Here is a 14197-nt window from a genome sequence, read left to right as displayed (position 1 = left end):
GAATGTGCCCTTGATTGGTAGATAGATATAGATATAGATATAAATATAGATATAGATACAGTGGTGCCCCGCAAGACGAAATTAATTCGTTCCGCAAGTTTTGTCGTCTAGCGAATTTTTCGTCTTGCGAATCACGAAATCCCATAGGAATGCATTGAAAATCAATCAATGCGTTCCTATGGTCAAAAAAAGTCCAAACAAAGCCAAATTTGGTACAACAACAGTTTATTAACTGCTCTTTAAAGTCACACATACTGTAAAGAGCAGTTCAAAAATTGAAGGGAAAATAAATTATAAACAAAACATGTCTTTGTTTTTAGACAAAGGAAACAAAGTCGCGAGACGTTTTCGTCTTGCAAAGCAAGCCCATAGGTGAAATTTGTCTTGCGAGGCAAATCGAAAACGGAAAAACCTTTCGTCTAGCGAGTTTTTTGTCTTGCGAGGCATTCGTCTTGCGAGGTACCACTGTATAGATAGGGGTGTGGGTGGGTGTGATACATACAATTGCTTTAACTGTTTTTAGTTAAACTAAGGTCAAATTCACACTACACGTTTAAAGCGCTATGATACCACTTTACATGGCCACGACTTCCCCCAAATATTCCTGGGAGCTGTCATTTGTTCAGGGTGCTGGGAGTTGCTAGGAGATCCGTAATCCCCTCACAGAGCGACCGTTCCCAGAGTGGTTGAACTATTAATCTCTCTTCACAGGAAATGTTTTGGAATTGTAATTCTGTGAGGGGAACAGGGTCTCCTAACTAACAACAACACCCGTGGCAAACCACACCTCCCAGGATTTTTCGAAGGAAACCATGACTGTTTAAAGTGGCATCATAGTGCTTTAAATATACAGTGTGGATGCGGCCTGTTTTGACCAGGGGCAAAAGTGGGTGACGCAACAAATGTAAATTCTGCTGTTGCACAGTAGGCTAGCTTCTACACAGACTCACACACCACTCTCTATACTCCATCCGGACGTACAAGAGACCTTATCAGAATTCAGGGGCACATTCCACCCATGGAAAAACGTGCAAGGAGGGCCCTCTTGCCCTGCTGCCGCCCAGGTCTCTGGTCTCTCATCTTTGGGTTAGAGAATTCAGAACAAACAGCCTTGGGCCACAATCTCTGCAAATGTGGTTGCACCTGCAAAATTTGCAACAAATAATCTCCCCTCCCTTCTTTGTGCGTATTCAGTTACTCTCTGGAAATCTGCCCATGCCGTGGGCAAGTGTGGGAGTGCAATGCCAACGGTTATCATGCCTGGCTCTGCGTAAGCGGCAAACTTTTGTCCGCTGCCCCCCCCCCCTTTTCCAGCGCCAATGCCAACTGCTCATTATTTCCCACAATGAGGACTGGAGGCTGGACTAACCTTCACAGAAGAAGAGGTGGCCAAGGTCAGATATGAAAGGAAGGAATGTGTGCCAGCTCACAGAATGGGGGCAGGGAGAGAAAGGGTTCAGGAAAGGGGCAGCGTTGGCACAGGACAGCTCGTGCCTGCCTATCGGGCAGAGCCAGCCGTCTCCCTGCAAAGGCTCCCAGGCATGGTTCGGCAGAGCTAATTGCCTAAAATTAAGGAAAATGTTTATATCTCTACGTCTGCAGACTATGCATGTCATGAAGGCAGTTGCCTTACATACAAGACTTTGCATGTTTGCAGTTCTTTCGTTGCGAAAGATTTTCCACATGACTTCCTATTTACAAAGCTCCCAGAGGACGCTGGAGCTGCATTCACACCTGAATTTAAAGAGCATTTATGGCACGGTGACTTTTTCCAAAGCAACCTGGAGACGGTAGTTTGTTAAGGGTGCTGGGGAGGTTTAGCTTTTTGAGGCTTAAACTACAGTTCCCAGGGTTCTTTGGAGCAAGCCATGCATGGTGTGTATGCACAGAGATCTCAGGTTCCACCCTCAGCATCTCTCTATTGACAGGGCTTAGGAAAGGTTTTTCCTTTGCCTGAGATCTTGGCTAGGTGGAACCAATGGTCAGAATCCACTTGAGAAGCTTCATATATGATAAATACAGAGGATGGCTAAGTATACTCACATGCAGCGGAGGTATCTTATGTGCTCATCTAAGCATGCAACAGGCAAAAAACAGTTTACAGCAGCATGCCCACTCTCATTTTCTGTCCTCTCAGTCCTTGGCTTCTTAAGTTCACAAATTATATCTCCTTGGTGTAGCAATCTGTGAAGGTAGACAAACAGCCATAACTGGGTGGTCCATTCAGACATCACTCCAAATCATAGTTAAGCACAAAACATGGTTCGTAAATACATTTTAAGGTGCAGTTTCCAGTTCTATTTTCCCAAGCAATCCAATCATAAACCCTAGTTTTTCAATTCGAACGCAGCAAACCATAGTTAAAATTTCTTAACTACGATCTGGCAGGATGTCTGAATTGAGACACTGCATTTAATTAGATGTGGGAATGCCTAACTTCTACTCTTGTGTGGCTTCTGCGTTGCTGCTTATCAGATTCCAGCTTTGTTTCCCAAATATATACAATTTCAGCAACAAGATTCTGCTACTTTTTCAGACTTGTCCTAAGGCTAGAGAAGACTATCAAATGATAAACTCAATTAAGTCTAACAACGCAATATGTTTTATTATCACTTAACTGCGATGTAGAAACAGCTACACTTGTGAACTCATTTAATCTAACAAAGTCCCCACAAACACACATTTAATTCTGTGGCATAAATAAAACACATGTAGCTGCATAACAGATCCTCTGAGGCAACTGTGCAGAAGGGGCTGCTGTTAAAAAGCTGCCGCTGCACGTACTGACTTGTGCAATGCTTGCAAGTGGCAAACTGTGTGTGGTTTGCCTCAAGGTTTGTTGTTTCACAAAATGGAGTGAGGAAAGATGCTGCGTCCTTGCCATACATTTAAAGCACTTTCCAAGCTCAAAAGAGCCCTGGGAACTGTAGTTTGCTAAGGGTGCTCAGAACCATAGTTGTCTGAAGCTACAGTACGCAGCCAAAAGCAGAAAACTAGCACATGGGAAGTGGGTGTGGGAGTTCGTAATCCTTTTCCCATGTGGCATTTCCCCACTAAAACACAAACACACACAAAGCTTTTTTTTGGAGCGGGGATGCCCCACAAGGAAAAATACGTATACACACACACACAGCACAATGTTTCCGCTTTAGTTTGCAGCCTCCACAGCTGCATTTTGTCAAAAGTTGGAGATAAGCTACACAGGACTGAGAACGACACGTAGCTCAAGCCTCGCACCATGCTAGGATCTTGCTTTGTGAGGTGATCTATGTTTAAACAACTGGGCATGGCCCTGGGCTCTTTGTGAGCATGTGTGCTGTGGAACAACACAGCCCTCCTGAGAAGGAAAACTCGAAGAAGCCTCAAACAAGCAGGCACTGAACTTGTTCAATCGGCCAGCGCCTTCTTACGCAAAAAAGGGCCTTCCAGTTTACATGACCAAAAGCTTGATATTATAACTTCATTGGAGGTTTAAAGGAATCTAACGGAACTGAGGTTCTGCCATTTCTAACTGCATTATAAGAACTGTAACTTGTGGCTGAGGTTGCTTTTCCCTCCTCCCTCCTTTTCTTTTTTCCTTGTGTGTCACATCTTCTTCGGTTATAAGCCTGAGGGCATGGAACGCCTTACTATTAGCGCTGAGGAGGAGCAGATGGCCTAGCAAGCCTGTGCTAGCTACCAGGGACGCGGACTTATAAAAAATATTGGGGGGGCCCGGGAAAGCTCATGAATAATAAATAAGCTCATGAATATGCAAATAAAGTGGTGCTGCCTCCTCGTGAGCGAATAGGGGAGAGCGTGCTGCTCCTATTAATCAGCTCCGAAGGTGGAGCTTTTGCTCGGGAGGGAGGGCAGGAGGCATGCAGCCCGACCCTGTGTATTTTGGGCTGGGGGAGGGGCGGCGATGGCGCTCTGCTGGAGGGGCGCCAGAGATTATTGGGGGGGCGGAGCCCCCCCAAACGAATTTTTGAGGGGGCTCGGGCCCCCTCAAGCCCCATGGAGTCGACGCCTATGCTAGCTACTCCTCTTCCCATCACACTCACTTATTTGCATTCTCTCCACCTCTAGGCTAGAGGAAGAGGAAGAGGCAAGTAAGCAGGAATGTTGAAGAGCAGGAATGGGGAACTTATGGACCTCCAGGGTATTTTTGGTCTAAAATTCCATCATCCCTAAACATTGGCCCTGCTGGCTGGAGCTGAGGAAAGTTGGAGTCCAACAAGGGCCGCAGGTCGTTCCAAGCCCCATCTCTGCTGAACTGCAGGAGGAGGCCCCTGGTCTCCAGTAGGCCTCAGGCCAGATCATGGACCTCAACAGGGGCCCAAAGGGATCAACCTCTGGTTCCAGCCCTGTAGAAGACTGAGCTGCATGGTCTTGAATCAAATCAGCGATGAGAGACCCCAGCTGCATGTGAGGAGAGGGAAAGGGGCCACTACCACTGATTGTGCAAAAATGTGCACAAAAGCCTCACGGAGATACACCGTATTTATTTATTATTATATTTGTTAGTTGCTTTTCTCACAAAGTGACCCAAAGCAACTTACATTAAAACCAAATAAAGAACTCCCAATAAAAATCTAAAATCTAAAAGGACAGCTGAACAGATAAAACAGATCAGGACTTGCTGTTTTCACCCAACTAAAAGAGGCCACAATTAAGGGCCAAAAACCAGTGTAAAGAAAAAGGTATTCACCTGGTGCCCAAAAACAGACAAGGGTGATGTCTCCCTGGGTGGAGCAGTCCACAAGTTGGGGGGGCCACCACTGAAAAGGTCTGATCTAATTAACTTGGTAACATACCCTTTTGGTTTAAATGTATTCTGAAAATCCTACAAAAAGGAGACAGTTGTACTGCAACACGACTGAAAAGCATGACGTTTACTGAGTAAAAAAAACTCCAAGGTCCTTCTCCTTATGGGTTGTGTCTGGCAAAGTCATTGGGCAAGCAACCAGACTTCTGCTCAAGCAACAGAACTTCTCCTTCCGTCTCCTCTCCCTGCAACTCCTCAAATCTGCTTTGGAGTTCCCGCGAACCCTCTGGGGGTGCATAGGAGAGGGAGGAGAAGGAAGAGGGGAAGTTCAGTTGCAGGAGCAGCCAGTCGTTGTGCAATGACTTCAGCGGATTCCTCCCCCTGCCAATATTTCACAATCTACTGAGAGCTGAAGATGGAGCAAGACACAAGCACCAGACCCCACTATCTCTGAATACAGGTTGCCACCAAAACAGCTACAAGGCAAAGGTACAATCAGTACCTGCTCTCATTACGTTTAATTCTTCCCATCATGTTTAATTCCTTCTTTCTATCCGGAGAGAAAGGTCCTTACCTTGTTTGTTGTCTTGGAAGTCACAGTTTAGGGCTCAGGACTGTCTGCCACAGCACCGGGTTTGCTCCTTTAGAGAAGAGCAAAAACACAGGCAAACATGAGGAGCTGGTCTCCCCAACACGCTCAGCAAAGGCATGAGGAGGGAGCAGGATAGCACCCACCAGCCTCACCCCACAACATTGACGTATGCACCACAAAATCACATGAGAAAACTCTCCAAGTTACACAAGACCTTACTTTATGGGTCATTAAAAAAAAGTGCTAACTACCATCTTTTGACCCACAGGTCATAAAATCACCACCTGTTTACCTGAGGCAACCTTGCGACAAGTATGGGTGATCCCAGCAGCTAGTAGTCAGATTTCACAGACCTAAACTCAGGTCATTGAAACAAAGTTATGTGGGCAATAGGTTAACTCTCAGCAGGTGTAAAGGGAAGGTGGGGTTGGCAGCCCCCAACAATGAACACTAAGGGGTTTGTTTTTTTATTGCTTTGTGGGTTTTAGTCATGTAATCTCATTTGTACACCACTTTGAGAATTATTTTCAATCAAATCGTTTACGTTTTTCCTAAATAAAATATGTAAACTTTGCAGCGTAATGCAACAGATCTAGAGTAGCGACAGCCAGCATGGTGTTGGATTGGAAAGGCAGGCTAGGACTGAGCAGAACCAGGTTCAAATTCCCCACTGGGCCCCGAAGCGGCTCACTCTCTTACTCTTTCTGAGCCTCAGCTACTTCACGGGGTTCTTGTGAGGACAGAAGGTGATGGTGGTGGTGGGATCCATTTGGGGGTGCCAAATTTTGGTCTCGCATAGGGCACCGCATTACAAAAGATTGCCAAAGTATGCCACTGGATGCAGTACCCTGAGATGCCTTGAGGAAGGATAAATATGCAACGTCCTTGAAGGGTGGAATAAGAATGTAATAAATTTCCTGCTTGGCAGGGGGTTGGACTCGATGGCCCTTGTGGTCTATTCCAACTCTATGATTCTATGAAATAAAAACAAATAAATATCTAATATTTGGGGCATCACTCTTATATATTAAAGGATGGGAAGAATACACAAACAGAGCAACGAAACATAGAACAGGATATATTCTTTGAGGCAGGAAATAAATGTGGCCCTCCAGACATCTCTCTCTGGCCCTTCAGACTCTTCCCAGGCTATACCCCCTCCCCAAACACACTCTCTCTCCTGTGCAGAAACAAGCCTACTGCACAAGGGCAAACGTTGATATCAATTGCCCCGCCCACTTTTGCCTCTAGCCCCGCCCGCCCTGGCATGTGGCCCCTGGAATGCTGCTCAGAAGGGGATGTGGCCCTCGGGCTGAAAACTATTCCTCACTCCCTGCCCTGAGGGAGAGTTAATTTAGCACTCAGAATTGCCAGCCTTCACAGGAGGCCAGCTGGAAGAGGCATGCTCAGAGGTGCGCAGGAGCCTTTAATTAAGGGACTACCGTAATTCAATTTGCACCACAGCAGGAGCTGCCTCCGTTCACATGAGGGCGACCCAGCACACACACATACACACTAGAGGGTTTGAAATTTGAAAGAAACCTACCTTGGCTTGCTCGCATCTTTCTTCCTCTATTCCTGTCCCAGCAGGAAGCCTGCCCTATTTAAAGTCCCAGAGCCAGGTCCCACCCCCTATTCCCCCCCCCTCACTCCACAGTTAAGCGTCATGTTACAAAGTGACCTACAAGCCTAGGCACACAAGCCCCAGTCCCCACTTTAGAAGCAGCCCGGCTTACGCTTCTCCTTAAAAAGCAAGCGGCAAAAATATATGATCAAACCAAACGTCCCACTGTCTCAGGTTAGGGGGCCACGTGGTATCAAGACATCTCTCTCCTCAGAACCACCACACTTTAAAAGCTCCTTGAGCTGATCCGCTTCTCGTTCAGTCTAGTTTCTTAAAACTCTGTCGCTAGCAAGTGAGGGCTACAGCTCAAGGCCTCACACAAGTAGCCCCCCCCCAATTCAGCTCTGCAAAAAGAGGTACAGGATCAGGCTGGGTGCTGTGTAAGAGTTAAGCTTGCCGAATCAAAGGCAAGCACTTTACAATGCAGTTCAGCAGCACTGCTGCAAGGAAACTACCAGTTTAACCCAACTTTACAGGGTTGCGGTGCGTAGCTACCTCATTTTATCCTCTTGTTATCAAATTAGAAGATACACAGTCGCCCAGTTTGGATGATCATTCCAGGCTTCATAAACCAGAATCTTGGAGCCAAAGGTGGCAGAAAACAGGAGAGAAGGGAGGAACACTTGGTTCACACTCTCAGCTTCAGAAACCATGGTTTGCGAAACCTTAGATAATTGTCTGAACCAGGACATCGGCTCAGTTCGGAATCCCTCGCAGATGACCGCAATGCCTGGAGGCAAATGGTCAGGTTTGTGTATCCAAAGCAGTGACCTGAGGAGAAACAACCGCTGGGAGGAGCACAGAGAAGAATTGACACGGTGCATCTGCAGTAGCACAACTGGGCGGCTTCTCCTGCCCCAGCTGCAACAAAACATGTATCTCCTGCATTGGTCTCTATGGCCGTGGCAGGCGCTGCAACCTTCCAGCAGCTTCACCTCCCCACCATAGGTCTCATTGTCTCCCGAGACAGATGGATGCTAGCAACAAGAATCCTGCATACACACATAATGGAAGTGATTGATTCAGCTAAATACAGTGGCACCTCGGGTTAAGTATTTAATTTGTCCCGGAGGTCCGTACTTAACCTGAAGCACCACTTTAGCTAATGGGGCCTCCCGCTGCCGCCACGCCGCCAGAGCACAATTTCTTTCTCATCTGGGGGCAAAGTTCTTAATCTGAAGCACTATTTCTGGGTTAGCGTAGTCTGTAACCTGAAGCGTATATAACCTGAAACGTATGTAACCCGAGGTACCACTGTATAAGAATCCCCTTGAAAACCAATTATACCTTAGAACTCCATATGACTTCTGTTCAGGGGCAGCTTCTAACGGCACCCACATCTATGGGAAATCAGAACACACACCCCCTCCAGCCAAGGGGCCTCTGGGCCAAATTCTCTCCAGTGCCAGGGAAAGCTCTTTCCCATCTTCTCGTTCCCATCCTGGGCACACCTTCCACTCCCTGGGGACTGGAGCTTCTCCACCCTTAACCCCAAACCACACATGCGGTTGTGTAGTGCATTGTGGGAAGGCCGTCCCTGCTCTCATACGTACGCAAGAACACACAGAACAAGAGTCAGGAGCCAAACTTAGACACAACTTTAAACCCACCCTTCCCCAAAACCATTTGGTGAGCAGGGAGTGACAAGGACCCACAGTGTACCCATCTCCCCCTATGGCTAAGGCTGTGACAGAGAACATGCTTTTACCTCAAAAAAGGCCCCAGGTTCTGTCCATGGCATCTCCAGATGGGGCTGGGAGAGACCCCTGCCTGAAACCCCCAGCCACTCTGTGTAGGCAACACTGAGCTGCTCCATGGCGGCCTGACTCACAGTAAGTCAGCTCCGTATTTTCCATATGGGGGGAATTTCCATCGGAGAAATACACACACTACCTGTGCCCAAGACCAAATTGCACCCCACACAGCAGCTTTTAACCACATCTAGTTTGCCCCCAGCAACCCAAAAAAAGACCCCTGACTCACACAACTCCTGAGCACTTATGCTCACCAAATCCCCGGGTACACACCTGTAAACGCACGACTTCCCTGCCTCACACAAGCCCTATGCCATCCACACCATTCTCTTGCATTATGTGGCAGCGAGCACTGAACCCTAACTGGCCAGAAAGGCAGACACTCTGCACATGCTCAGAAGAACTCACACATAGTAATATTCTTAGCATTTCCCCTTGACTAATACTCTATGAGCTGGTTAATGATATACACTTCTAGGTAACTCAGATAATAACAAGTGACTAAAATTTTTCCTATAGGTAAAAGCAACAGTATTGAGGGAAAACCCCACTACAGTATCATTGTTTTGATTTTTCCAGTTAACTTGTGCATGAGTCATGATAACCATCACAAAAGAATAGGCACTCCCACCTTGTGGGTGTGAGAGAAGGTGGCAGTTCCTTCCAGTAATTAGCTAGCTACTTGTATTTTTTATACGTACTTTTATTTTCTTTTTACTGGCGTGTTACATTCCTATCTGGCCTTTCTTCCAAGGCACTCAAGCAGCGCACAGAGTACATCCCCATGTTATTCTTGCCTTGCACAACAGCCCTGCAAAGTAGGCTGAGAGAAAGAGAGAGAGCAACTACTACTAGCCCAAGATGGGCCAGTGAGCTTTGTAGCCAACTGGGGATTTCAATGCAGTATTCCCAGTAAGACGTTTTCACTACTAATTCACAACAACTTTTGTGTCAAAAACAGTCAGTTTGTTGTAAAATCCGATGCCTAATTTAATCAGGGATATGCATGCTTTTTTTTAAAAAAGCTGATTAATATATTATGAAGTCGAAACCCTTTACACATTTGCCTGTATATTTATTATTTGCCAATAATATTTCCATACCACCTTTATCTTCCAAGGAGCTCAATGTGGTGTAAATGGTTCTCCTCCGCCACACTTCATCCTTACAACAACCCTGGGAGGTAGGTTAGCCTGAGAGACAGAGAGTGGCCCAGCGTCACCCAATGTGAAGATTTGAACCCTGGTCTCTTCCCAGCTCTCAGAATGACACTCTTAATTGTTAATTTACTGCTGCACTTGGCTAAATTACAGGCATTGCAGCCCAAATTATTCACAAGTTTTGGGACTGAAGATCAAGGAGGTGTCCCAGGAGCCCGAGATCACATACACACTATGTGTACAGTATAAACATCCCTAATCCTTGTCTCCGTTTACCTTTGGAGCCTAGGGACCCTTTCCGCACCCATGCCAGCTCCTTCTGGCCACATCTACTCAAAGCCACCTTCAGCATCCCCGTAGCCAGGATTTTTGTTGGGAGGGCAGAACCTCAGTTAGCTATGTATTTTTATTTATTTATTTATTATTGACTGGGGGCTAGCTGCCCCCCCCGCGCTACACCCATGCCACCTTGCAAAGTGCCCGCCCCGCCCAGAGTTCTCTACAGTATTTGTTTTAAACTATTTATGGCACCGAGCGGCCACGTCTGACAGCTGCGTGACAGGCAGCAGCCCAACAGGTGATGCGCAGCGGTGGGAAGTGGACGAAGAAGCTCACCAGCGAAGGAATGCTTCGCCTGTTGTACAGCTGCTATTCCCGCCACATGGGTGCTGGGTGGACCTTCTCCTGCCCACCTTAAGCCGTCTCCTCTCCAAACCGCCGCCACGCTTCTCAGCCCCCCTCCCAGAGAAGAGGGGGGTCGATTTCCCCCTCGCCCCCACTTCTCTGTCCCGGGGAGTTCCCGATCCGCTCCCCATGTCTCCCCTTCCCTGTCCTGCCCTCTGGAAAGCCACCGATGCTTCGCCTTGGGGTTTGCTCCCCCTAACCCAATTCCTTCCGCCCCCCAACCTCGCCTCCTTGCAAGCAGGAGGATCCCCTTCCTCGCCGCACCTGCCCAGACCTACCAGCACCTCGGGGTGCGTTCCGGACGCGTCCGTTCCGTCGTGACACCTGGAGAACAGGCGAGGGAGCTCGGAGCCTTGCAAGCGTGGCCACGTTGCATCAGCCAAGCTCCCCCCGCGTCCAGAGGCGGGCAAAAAAGCCTTCCGACCCCGCCCAGCGCCTCGGCGCCGCCTCTCGGGTACTGCCGCTTTCGAAACCGCGCTCTTCTCGCAGTGGAGGCCGCGAACGATGGAAGATCTCTCCCCGCAACCCCGCGCTTCTTTCACACATGCACGCACACACGTGTCACGCGGCAACGGCTGAGGAAGCAGCACATGCCGTACGACGTTCATATTGGGTAATGTTTGGGCATAAGAACACCCGCAGGAGGAAGGGGCACTCCGTGACGTCCAGGGAGTAGACTACAATTCTTATCATGCCGGTAGGGCCTGATGGGAGTCCTGTAACATTTGTATACGTGCGGTGCCTTTTTCTCCGGTAAAGGAAGAGGAAACGGCAAGAAAGAAGGGGAAATCAGGATAAAAGGCGCGGGGGTGGGGTGGGGTGGGGTGGGGAGGAGACAGGAAGGGAGAAAACATGAAAGAAAAGAGAAGTAAATTGATGTGCTGCAAAGAATGGCAGAATAAGAGAAGATATGTGCACGCGCATATATGCTGGTTTTTACGTGCACACACGGTTATGAAGATTGAAAGGAAAAGATTCCCTTTTATTTTCATCCTTTCTCATCTGTTTCTTTCAAAGGAGCAGCATGGCTCCTTAGAAAACTCTGTAAGTTCGGTTGCACAAAAACTTTGTTCACGCTGCACAGATGTGTCCAGCTGATGATTCATTGTTTTGACATTCTGCCCTTCCTCCGATTAGGAGCACGTGACAGCTAGCGGTATTAAAAAGCAACAGAACACACAGTAATAAAAACATACTTTAAAATCTTAATCAACTTCAGCAGCAGCAAAGGCTATCATACCAGCCCTGAAAAAAACAAACTATTTTCCATTTGAACCAAAAGCAGTCAATAGAAGTGTAGGTATTCTGTTTCTACTATGGAGGACCGTCAAATAATGAGGGAGTTCCACAGGTGGTGTGTGTGGGGGGGGAAACCAAGAATGAGCTGCTTTGTGTAAATGTCCTCTTAGATGTTGGATGTTGTCTCCTGGATGGCACAAGAAGTAGGACTTCCTCTACCCTAAACAGAGCTTCTTGGGTTCCAGGTCACTTAGGGCTTTATATGCAGGTCCCTGCTCCTGCCAACCTAGCAGTTCGAAAGCACGTCAAAGTGCAAGTAGATAAATAGGTACCACTCCGGCAGGAAGGTAAATGGCATTTCCGTGCGCTGCTCTGGTTCGCCAGAAGCGGCTTAGTCATGCTGGCCACATGACCTGGAAGCTGTACTCCCTCGGCCAATAAAGCGAGTTGAGCACCTCAACCCCAGAGTCGGTCACGACTGGACCTAATGGTCAGGGGTCCCTTTACCTTTATGCTAACAGCAAAACCTTGAATTTTTAGATCACTAGCAGATAGTGCAGAGCTTTAAGAATCAAGTGAAATAATCCATACTTGCTGTTCCAGACCACCTTCCAGAGTTGCCCACATATGTTAATGTTGTTACACTGCTCTGGGATTTCTTGATTCAAAATCACGTTGAGTTGTATCCAAACATATCCAGAAACTTGGGATTAATTTCCAGAAAGCTGCTTCTTCATCCATCATGCAAAATTGGGTTACTGTATCTTAAGAGTTGTCCAAATGCATGGGAAACAGACAAAACACCTTTTCCCAAAAATTATTTATTTATATCATATTTTATCTATTTATTACACAGTATATTTTTTCATTACAGTTGTATTCCCCCTTTCTTCCAAGGAGCTCAAGGTGGAATGCGTGGTTCCTCTCTTCCCATTTTACCTCCCTGTGCTGTAGGGGAGTCAGTGGCCATATATGTTTGTTTCTTTTTTCTGTGAATATAATGTAATAATTGCATTTCTTTAAAATTAAAAAGAAAATGGATGGCGGATGCCAAATCCAGTTATTAACATCCCGCATAATGAAACAGATAAGAAATGAGCGAGTTCCTCGTGGGCATTAAGCTCCGTACAGGTTGAACAGGTTTCTACACAAAGGTATTCCAAGCCAGGTATTTAAGGCTATTCGTAGTGGGAATGTGGCTAGACTTGCTGGTTAACTCTTCTTTTTCTTTTTTGGTAATATTTTATTAGTTTTCCAAAAATAAGAAAAATAAAACAACAGCAATACAAATTCAAAACCCTTCCTTGGTTCCATTATTTATCAGCATTACATATGTCCATTGTAAATTTAAAAACTATTAAAATTACTAAGGAAATCAGCCCTGAGTGCACACTGGAAGGACAGATCCTGAAGCTGAGACTCCAATACTTTGGCCACCTCATGAGAAGAGAAGACTCCCTGGAAAAGACCCTGATGTTGGGAAAGATGGAGGGCACAAGGAGAAAGGGACGACAGAGGACGAGATGGTTGGACAGTGTTCTCGAAGCTACCAGCATGAGTTTGACCAAACTGCGGGAGGCAGTGGAAGACAGGAGTGCCTGACGTGCTCTGGTCCATGGGGTCACGAAGAGTCGGACACGACTAAACGACTAAACAACAACAACAAAATTACTTATTCTCCATTCATAATAAAATTACAAGTAGTCCTAGAACCCTGCTAATGTATTAACTTGTGTACATTGCTTCTGTATATATGCAATAAAGTCCTTCCAATCTTCTTTAAATTCATTGTCGTCTCTTCCTCTTAGTTTCATTGTCAATTTTGCCATTTCAGCATATTCCATTAATTTAACTTGCCGATCTTCTTTGGCTGGGACACCTTCTTCCCAATGTTGTGCTAGTAGTATTTGTGCGGCCATAGTTGCATACATAAATAAGTTCTTTTGTAATCTTGGTAGGTCCACTCCTGTAATACCTACTAGGAAAGCTTCTGGTTTTTTTTTAAACTAAGGTTATTTTAAACATCTTAATTTCATTATAAATCATTTCCCAATAATTCTTTTACAATCCCACCACATGTGAAAAAATGTCCCTTCTGTTGTTTTACATTTTCAACACTTGCTTTCTTTAGCTTTGTACATTTTTGCTAATTTGACTGGAGTTAGATACCACCTATACATCATTTTCATATAATTTTCTTTAATCGTCACACATGCTGTAAATTTTATCTCACTCTTCCATAGTTTTTCGCATTCCTCCATCTGAATATTGTGTCCCACATCTTGTGCCCATGCCTTGCTGGTTAACTCAGTTGGTTAGAGCATGGTGCTGATAATGCCACGGTCACAGGTTTGATCCAGGTATGGGTGCATGTTCCTGCATTGCAGGGGGTTGGAC

General features: G+C 46.4%; 1 protein-coding gene across 5 annotated transcripts in view; it reads right to left on the bottom strand.

Annotated features, from left to right (window-relative positions):
• Nucleotides 1-12160, bottom strand: part of SLC6A16 (solute carrier family 6 member 16) — a 30137-nt gene extending 17977 nt beyond the window's left edge. The window contains exons 1-4 of one of the 5 annotated variants that reach the window (XM_083471900.1): nt 10840-10958; nt 5322-5388; nt 2044-2184; nt 1370-1563 (exon numbers count right to left, since the gene is read on the bottom strand). The gene's annotated coding sequence lies outside the window, so the exon portion shown is untranslated. Of the gene's footprint in view, nt 1-1369; nt 1564-2043; nt 2185-5321; nt 5389-6885; nt 6937-8250; nt 8446-9418; nt 9440-10839 lie in introns of those variants that run through there. The other 4 variants (XM_083471896.1, XM_083471899.1, XM_083471898.1 and 1 more) reach the window with 4 other exon arrangements.
• Between the last annotated feature and the right edge of the window lie 2037 nt (nt 12161-14197).

This window comes from Podarcis liolepis (assembly GCF_965112155.1).
Source record: "Podarcis liolepis genome assembly, chromosome: 13".
Lineage (NCBI taxonomy): Eukaryota > Metazoa > Chordata > Lepidosauria > Squamata > Lacertidae > Podarcis > Podarcis liolepis.
This window is presented reverse-complemented; position numbering and strand designations above follow the sequence as displayed.